Source organism: Pinus tabuliformis, chromosome 1_1 (assembly GCF_031772625.1).
Source record: "Pinus tabuliformis cultivar Carrire ecotype Pingquan chromosome 1_1, CPIR1, whole genome shotgun sequence".
Lineage (NCBI taxonomy): Eukaryota > Viridiplantae > Streptophyta > Pinopsida > Pinales > Pinaceae > Pinus > Pinus tabuliformis.
The window spans coordinates 694,653,297-694,663,351 of record NC_142297.1 but is presented as its reverse complement, the minus strand read 5'-3'; positions in this window follow the sequence as shown (position 1 = coordinate 694,663,351).

Genomic DNA, 10,055 nt, shown 5'->3' with positions numbered 1-10,055 from the left:
GCGTGGCCAATGCTATAGTTAGTTATTTAGATGCTCATCTAGAGCCGAGGCGTTAGATATGCCTGACATGATTATGGGCATTTGAGTCCCAATTTTGTATATTTTGGACACACATATGTACACTCGAGACGCTTTTGCGATATATATATATATATATATATATATATACAGTTTGACTTTTTGATGCATGATTTTATGATGATGAATGATTGATATGCCAATCTAATGCTTGATTAGCGATAGAATCAGCTAACCAATTTTGAGATCTTGGAATGTGCAAATAATTAATGTAAATAAATGATCTTTGCAACAACCTCACCCTTAAATATTGGCGATATAATAATGTATCTCTAACCCGATAAATGTTATTTAACTGAGACACTATCAATTGCGAATCAAGATATACTACCAACGAGTCGATCTCATAAGAGATTGCCTCGGATAACAAATTGATAACAGCTGTATATTCGGCCATATTGTTTGAAGCAGGACCGATACACACGCCTCTTGATGTCAACAACTGACCAGTTGGGTAATAAAGTACCCAAGCTGCGGAAGCAAGATTCCGAGTGTGCCGACTAGCACCATCGACGAATCCAAAATAAACCAAATCATCCATCAACACCTGCCAAAGCAAACCAAAAAGTGCTGATATCAGAAAACGCTCGATAAGATATGTACAAATATACATAAAATACAAAGAAGTCATTGCCTGGTAAAACTAAGCAAAATACTTCTTTAAATAGAGCCCATTTCGGGGCTCCTCCAGCTTGTTTCCTTCGAAATCAATTAACTCATACGATCCTTTTTCTAAGACTCGTTTTATAATGAAAGGACCGTACCACATAGGCTTGAATTTGCCTGCCCCCAAGGCGTCCTTATCTTGGTCATAGACCAAGACAAGGTCACCTTCTGAAAAGACACGAGGACGGACAGACTTATCATACTGAGTTTTGACCCTTTTCTTATGTGCCTCGTTCGTCGTGGCAGCATCTCGACGCTGCTCATCGAGATGTTCCAGGTGAACTAGGCGCGCCTCGAGACTTGAAGTCTCGGGAAGAAGCTCGACAGCCAATTTTAGAGATGGAATTTCACATTCGACCGGAAAGATAGATTCCATCCCGTAAACTAACTGAAAAGGAGTAAAACCAGTAGCCGTTTTGACGGAGGTTCGGTATGCCCAAAGAGCCGGATACAACATAATGTGCCAATTGGACCGATTTTTATCGATTGTCCGTTGGAGTATCGTCTTAAGAGTTTTATTGACCGCCTCGACCTGTCCATTGGCCTGAGGATAGTAAGGAGACGAATGCTCTTGACGGAAACCTAATTTAAAAGCCAATTCGGACATTAGCTGATTTTGGAAATGACTGCCATGGTCAGTGACAATCTCTCTTGGGATACCGAATCTTGAGATAACTTGATTGAAAAGAAACAAAGCTGCCGTGTCACTGTCGTTCTTATAAGTAGGCATGGCCTCCGCCCACTTCGTGAAGTAGTCTACGGCCACGATAATGTACTTGTGATTCGCCGCTGAAGGCGGATTACAAGTCGTAAAATCAATACCCCACTTAGTGAAAGGACCGACGGTGACAACGGGAAAGAGGGGAGCTGGATGCGCGCGCATCTTGCGAGTAAAAATCTGACACGGGTGGCAGCGTTTTACCGCTTCCACACAGTCCTTAAAAAGTGAAGGCCAAAAATAGCCGGCACGTAAGATGCGCTGGGCTGTAGCAAGCCCTGATAGATGACCACCGTAACCTCCACTGTGGCAATCATTAAGAACAGACTCTGCTTCCTCTAAGGTTAAACAACGTCGAAGAATTGAGTCAACTCCTCGACGGTACAATGTGTCACCAATGATAACATAGTTTTTAGCCAGGTGACGTAACTTGCGACGTTCATCCTTGGAGAAAGTAGAGGGAAACTTCGAAGTCTGGAGATAAACAATGATATCTCCATACCAAGGGTCTTGTGAAGAGATGAGGAATATATGCTCGTCGGGTAAACTTTCCTCATAAACAATATCTTCTCCACAAGGAAGCTCGGAAATTAGCTCCGCGAAAACCATAGATTTCTTAGACTTGGCGGACAAGAACTCGAGATCGAATTCTTGTAAAATAACTATCCATCTATTGTATTTGCCCCCAATCACTCGCCTGCTGAGGACAAATTGAAATGGATTGACCGCCGCTAGGACAAAAGTTTTGCGTAGTAAAATATAATGACGGAGCCTCTGGACAGCATGAACAGCTGCCAAGGCTAACTTCTCAACCGGAGAATAGCGAAGTTCAGGACCTATTAAGCCTCGGCTCAAATAATAAATCACGTGTTCGACGAGAGCATCGTCTTCCTGAACTAGAACCATACCAATGGTAGATTCTGCTGCAGCGAGATATAAAAGGAAGTCTCTACCATAATCCGGTGGACTCAAAAGCGGGGCAGAGACTAATGCCTTTTTCAAAGCATCAAACACCCGCTGCGCAAAGTCGTCCCAAACAAATGGAACTCCTTTCCGTAACAAACGCATGAACCCTTTAGTGATCTCGGCGTAGTTTGCTATAAACCGTCTCAAGAAATTGGCCTTCCCTTGAAGACTTTGAAGTTGACGGATTGAGGACGGGGGAGGCAACTGAACTATTGCCTCTACCTTGAAGGGATCAACCCGGATCCCTTCATTGGACATAATAAACCCTAACAACTGACCGGATGTAACCGCGAAAATGCACTTATTGGGATTCAACCGGATTTTATAGTAACGATATCGCTCAAAAACTAATTGAAGATGACTAGGATGATCAGTTCTCTTTCGAGAACGAGCAGCGAGATCATCTAAGTATGCTTCGATGATATGTTTGATGTCGTGGAAAGCGTAGGACATGGCCCGCTGAAAGGTAGCTCCAGCATTTTTAAGACCAAAAGGCATCTTTCGATATGCAAAGGTACCCCAGGGACATATGAAGGCAGTCTTATGCCGATCCTCAGGACGAATAGAGATTTGATTATAACCTGAGAAACCATCCATAAAGGAGAAAATCTCATTACCCGCACACTCGTCGATAATCTGATCAATGAATGGCGTGGGGTAATTGTCTTTTGGACAAGCCTTGTTTAAGTCCCTAAAATCGATGCATACACGGATTGTTCCTTGCTTTTTGTCTACAGGGACTGGATTTGAAACCCAATCCGTAAGAGGAACAGGGTATATAAAACCCGCCCTTAGCAGCTTCTCAACCTCAGCTTTGATAGCTGCTGCTTTCCTAGGGTTAACCGGCCGAAGCCTTTGACGAATCGGTTTTGCGTTTTCGTACGTCTTGATCTCATGTTGGACGATAGAAGGATCAATGCCGGGCATTTCCTCATAAGACCAAGCGAATACATCGCGATATTCCTTGAATAGGTCGGTATAAATTTGAATTTCTTCAGGGGAACACTCACTTCCGATGAAGATATTCTCGATGATGTTAGGATTCTTAGAGATGTTTATAGGTATCGTTTTTGAGATTACCGACATGTTACCTTCGGCACGCACGTGTGTTGGAGCCAAAGGGTTCGACACCGTACAAACATCACTACCAACGAGCTCGGAGAATCTAGATTCTACTTCCTGCAATGGAGGAAGAAAATATGAGCGATGGTGTAAATCTTCCCAAGGTCGATCTATACCCATCATAATTTCGAGGATTGCTTCTTCAGAAGGTAGAACCGAATCTAAGCAGTCCAAGGCAGAGTTAGAATCAAAGCTCCAAGCGGGGGCCACATGACCATCTAACTCCTCTTCGGAAAAAGGAGTAGAATGGTTATCTGCAGAGTCTACGATAGACTGATATCTAAGCTCAGCTGCAGATATAGGAAATGCCATTCCATTTACTTGTCCTTCAACTAATGTGGTCGTAGGTGAAGGCAAGGTCCAAGGGTCGGAAAAATAATGAGTTCGAAAGAACTTTTCTCGAGAAAACTCCTTGGATGATGAAATAGCATTGATTCTCGCAAAAGGAGAGGGAAGATCAAACGTACCCATCAATGAGGAATACATCCCTACTCCTAAATTCTCAGTCGGCGGGCGAGGGTTATCCACCAAAGGAACAGTAGAGTCGGAGGTTGCTTGAGGATCGATTGGAGCGTAGTCCAATTGATCAACCTTTACGATTTTCCCCTCATGAGGAAAGCAAATGACACGAAACAGAGTCGAAACAACGGCTTCCATCTCGTACACCCAGTTCCTTCCTAATAGGAGATTATAGTCTAGGTTAGCATCTACGACTTCAACTTCGATATTAACGACCTTCCCTCCAACACATATAGGAAAGGCCGGGATAATCCCATGCGGCTTGTGAGAATGGCCATCAAATGCAGTTAAGACGGTTGGTGAAGGAACAGCCGAAGGTGAACCAATAGCCTTCCAACATGACATAGACATGACACACGTGGAAGCTCCCTCATCTATAACGGTGCGAAAAATATTGATTTTCCGGTATGTTGACTTTACCTGGAAAGCCATATGATGAGGAAGTCTCTTTTTGACATTTGACATGTCGAAAGAGAGCACTAACGAGTTACCTGTATCGACTGCTCCAATGGCGGAGAGTAAAGCACTTCTTTGAGACGGACACGATTGGAGAACTTCCAAAGCGGACATAGCACACGGGCTTTGAGCCAAATCCTCCACAATGGAGTAATTTTGGGCGGCCCTAGCGTTAGGATTAATCGTCGCGCGTTTGGCGGAACCTTTCGGTATCCTGGGTATAGTCTCAACAAGAGGTCGCTCAATATGAAGATCATTACTTCCGGGAGCCGTTTTATCCTTAGATGTTTCAGCTTCACCATAATCACGTGACCGAGTAGTCACGTTAACGTTTGACCCCATCATAAAAACATTTGATGCTTTTTCCCCTTCCTGGTTGCCCCCAGAGGAGGTCCCAGGATTCGAATTTGCGCCAGCAAGAAGTTGCTGCCCTTGGGGAAACGGGTTAGTTAACACAGCTTGTGAACTAGAAGTCCCTTGCTGCCCTAACAAGCGCTGAGCGTCTTCAATTCGAGGGCAAAGATGAGTTAGATGGTCCCCACTGCATAACTTGCAAGGGAACTTAACTTTCTTTCTCGACTCACCTTTACCACCACCAGCATTGTTGCCAGATTTATTTGCATCCGGCTTCCCATCCGAATTCTTCTTTTTACCACGTCCCTTCTTTTTCCCATTGGAATTTTGATTTCCTTTGGGGTTATCGGATTGGACGGCGTTAATGGAAGAATTTTGGGAAGCCTGAGGATTAGACATTGTGACTTGGTTGTTAGGAGCAGTTTGTAATGACAACTGCTGCAATTGATTCAGCAAGTTCACTGTAGTCGAGTCTACCGACCCCACGATGCCATCCGCATGCGGACCTGGCTTCGGCTTAGCTAAATCAACCTTAGATCCAGGAGCATCTGGCAAGTACTTTTGGAGGATCCCAGACTGAGAGTAAATCAGTTCTAACTGCTGGGCCCTGAAAATGGCTTGCTCCTCAGAATAGACCCCAGACATGGAGACATCCTTGGAGATCTCGGGTTGCAATGACTTCAAAAACCACTCTAGACGGTACTCCGGAGGGATTTCGGCTTTAATGAGCCTTTTTCTCCGTCTCCATTCCTGTATGTGATCAGAAATGTGGGTTGCCTTATCCTGACGAAAGGTAGCCAGAAGTTCAGTTCCGGCATCATAGCGGACAGGCAACTGGAAGTGATTCAAGAAGATATTAGCTAAGTCTGCGAACGATGTAAAGCTGCCCCCCGGCAACTCTATATACCACTTAGCCGCATTACCAGTCAAGGTGCGCTGAAAGAGTCTCAACCTAACCGAATCTTCGATGAGGGAGTTAGATGAGCACCACAAATGGAATGTGGTTACATGATCGCCCGGATCTTCACCACTCTTCCCTTCGAATTTTGGGATGTCCGAAGGGAGTTTGGTTGGGACCGGAGGCCAGGCCGGATTATATCTGATAGGGTCGTTCGTTAGCTTAGTGAGATCTGGCAAGTTTAACGTTGCCAGAAATGGAAGCCTAGGAGGACCTAGGGGATTCCACCCAGACTGGGCAGAACTCCCAAAGTTCTGAAAAGATTGTCCTGGGATTTGAGAGGCACCAGGCTGCCCCAAGTGACCAATAGAACCAGCTGAACCAACAGGCAAGCCTTGTGGTCCAGCAAAATTCGGAGTTTGACCAACTCCTGCCGTATAACCTCCATAACCTGCAAAGTTCCCTCCTAAAGAATGGTAAGGGGTTGATAACCCCTGATATGGGTTCCAAGCCGAAGCGAGGGGAGGAATACTTTGAAACATGCTAACCGTGGAATACGGCCTACCTCCTTGTTGGCCGATGAATGGATTCGCAGTTCCTGCACTACTAACCCCAGGGTTATTCCAACCTTGGAAAGGATTGCTGCTTTGTCCTATTGAAGAAAAAGGCATGGATCCTACCGTTGGGTTGGAATGTGGGATGTGACCACTTCCGAAAGGGAAACCCTGGAATGAAGCCGATCCGCCCATCATGGACGTAGCGGCACTGAACGGAACTGAAGGAATACCCTGTGATTGGGTGCCAAAAAGGAAGGAACCAGTACTGAAAGCATTGGTTTGGGCATTTCCACTCGTAGACGGAATGGAGGTGGACCCCACCAAAGATGTGCTAGCAAACGATCCGAACAAAGAAGCGGAGGGGATGGAAATGGTTCCTCCCCCTTGCACCGATATCGGTGTTTGCATAGTCGCAGCACTCGTAGAAGCCATGCTTCCAGTCGTGATCATAAAAGGTAAGCGCGTAGCGTAACCTGGACTTGCAGGTCTATTCGACGGAGTCCCAACGTATTGCAATACGTCGGGATAACTAGATGGTAGTGGAGAATTTGGAATCACTAATGATTCTGAAAGTTCTTCTACCTCTACGTCGTTCTCCGCTTGAAAGCGAACTCGAGAAAGGATTGGAGTGTCCCTCTCTTGTTCAGAAGTGCCAGGCCTTGCTTGGCCGCTAATATCCCCGAGAGGAGGATCAATCCCCGATGCGTCAACCGGCGTGGGACGGACCCTACCGGTAATATCTCCTCTGCGCCTTCTAGGAGAAGGCTCTAAACTAGGTGGCGAGAGACCACGAAGTCTTCGAGACCGTCTTGGAGACCGGTCAGCCACTTTGAATTTTTTGTTATGATCTAGCTAAAGACTCAAAAAATTAAAAGCTAAGCCGACTAGGAGCACAGAGCACACACTACAAAGTTCCTAAAGATACAGCCAGTCAAACAACTTTCAAGTATTTCCGCTCCGGGTGATTGAGACCGGACACCAAAATACGAGAAAGTGAATCAAAGGGCCTTCCGAAGATAGTCTGGGATGATGAGGGCCCAGTCCTATCAGCGAAGGTATCAGAGGAAGTTACGCTGACCTCCTAACAACAGCCTGTGCCGGTGCAAGCCCCCAAGCTTCGCAAGGGTGCCCTCCGGAAGTACCGTCGAGAGTGATACAACGTCGACCTCAGGTGCCACGGGATTCCCCTCCGCAACCACCTATGCAGATCCCTATGAGAGGTAACTATGGGTACCAACTCGTCGCAGAAGCCAGGCGGAACAGTCTTGAGGTAAGTTCGGACAAGTAGGAGAGGGGGTATCTCTCTTCCCTGTCTTCACAGACCCTCGTGCTTAACTCCCAGATCCGGAGCTTTCCTGGTCTTCCTAACGCTATTGGATTTACTCTCTTTAATCAGACTCTTATGTTTGACGTTTAATGTGGCCTTGGAGAGTTAACTCTCCACTCGCCTAATCCAAGGCCCTAAAATCCTAAACTTGTTGGTGTAATAACTAAAACAAAAAGTTCTAGTGGATTTTAATTAAGCGCTTGATTTTATTAGGCTGTTCTTTAAGTCATAGGGTTATGGAGATGAAACTTGTGGTGTTTGTTATGGACGCAAAAGAAATTAATAAAACCTAGCTACATGCACATGCACTTTTGTTTTCAATGAATAGCAACTTCTATGAGGTTCAGAGACACTTGTAATATAAGCAAATTTTCTTTTTCTTTTCAGACCCCACACTCACAAAAACTAACAAAACTAAAGATGCCTAAAAAAGAGATGCAAATCTTACTCTAATGCAAGAACTAAATGTGGATGCACGATTCAAAGACTATTCTAAAAACAAAGAAGGAAAGATGCTGCTTTACCAAATTTTGTCTTGCCACTGAAATGCTTAGATAGAAGATGATTTGCTACCAATCATTTCGTCCAAACAATAAAAACAAGTTTAAGATAAAAAACAAAGCACTTTCACTTCGCAAAAAAGGAAATCAAATGAGAAGTAAGTTTAAGAAAGCGAAACTCAAAAACTTCCCAAAAGATTTTCTTTCAACCAAACCAAAAAGTCTTTTTCAAAGGGAGAACTCTCAAAAACTGATACCAATGATTGATAAACAAGCAATCAAACACTTTTGTGAATTAACACTTTCCAAATGAATAAAACTCAACAAAAATAAGTCGTGTTCGAAATCGCTTTTTCAATCAAAAACAGCAATGAAAGTCCAGAATATCAAAAGACAAATTTCAAGAAAAATGGTAACAAACAAATTTCTCGAAAAGAAGGAGCAAATGGTCTCAAAAATGATTCCGTTAAGCAAACACAAATGTCACGAAAACAAAATGGACACAAAGATTGAAAACAATCTTCTCACTCTGCCGAAACAGAGCAATCAAGATTCTTAGACAGAAATCTTGTGTGTCAAAAATCAATGACGCTTGCAATCAACGAAAAACAAGACTAGAACTCCTTAAAACTAGAGAGAGTTCAGAACAAGATGCCCCCTGTCAAACAGGGAACTGTTACTGGAGAGATAACTGCTTGACACTGACCCAAACTACCAGAAAAACATTCAGCAAAAAGAAAAATTATAAATCTTGAAAATAATGTGATATACGCGCCTGCAAATATTTGCAGAATGCGTGTATACGCGACTGAAACTAAGGAAACATGCGTATACGCGGGTTCACTTAGTGCAACTAGCGTATATACGCTTCTGTAATCCAGAAAAAAGGCGTATCTGAAGTCTTTCAAGAAAAATAAAAAAACACAGACTGAAAAACTGGCAAAGCTTGGATTTCAGGAAAATATCAGACAGTCAGAGCCAACAAACAGAGGGGCTGAGCCTTGATTGGCTTGAGGACTACCCAAACTAGGAACAACAAGAGTGTTGTCCCCAGTGGAGTCGCCAATTCTGGTTTAAGGGAAAGTACCCCTAGGGTCCTTTGGGCTAAGACTCTACCAGACTGAAAATTGCTTATTTAAAGAAACACACACACAGCCATCATCTTTACTTTTAAGCAAATTCTAAGGTTTAGGGCACATACCAATGGTCCTACGTTCGAGAAGACCGTTAGGGTGCAAACCCTCCTTGGAGTTCCCTTCTTCTTTCTTTGACCTGCAAGACAAACAAATCAAAGAACACAACAGTACCTGTACAAATACTTATGTATAAATCATCTTCATGCTATAAAGTTAGTTATAAAAGATCTCTAAGTAACCACTTTCACTAGAATTCAACACAAGAATTTCATAAGCATAAAGAAAGATTATTCGGGAACAAAGATGTGTTTCTTTATAAATAAAGGCAAATAAAGTACAGATATCGGAAAGATATCACCTGAACACCTTCAGCAGGCTCCAAGCAAGCTTCCTCCCGGATTCGTTCCAGCCTCAAGCTTCCGACAAGAGCTCCTTCCAAGTCCTACTCCAATGATGATACCAAGGATGAATGATCACCAATATACATGGAAACAAGGGTTTCCTATGCAAGATGGGGGAAGTGCAGACAGCACCAAGGACTTCAGACCTGATCTAAGGGAAAAATCTCAGCATAATAATCTTGCTCTCTCCTCTCTCTCCCCTTGGCCTTCCCATTGATGTCTTTTTATACCCTCTCCAAAGTAGGTTTTTAGTTAGGAGTTGGTTGGGAACAGTTGGGCCACGGGCACTAACAGGTGATCCAGCAGGTAAACCCGCGATCACCGCCCGAAAAAGAGGAAATTATATATATTTTTAAG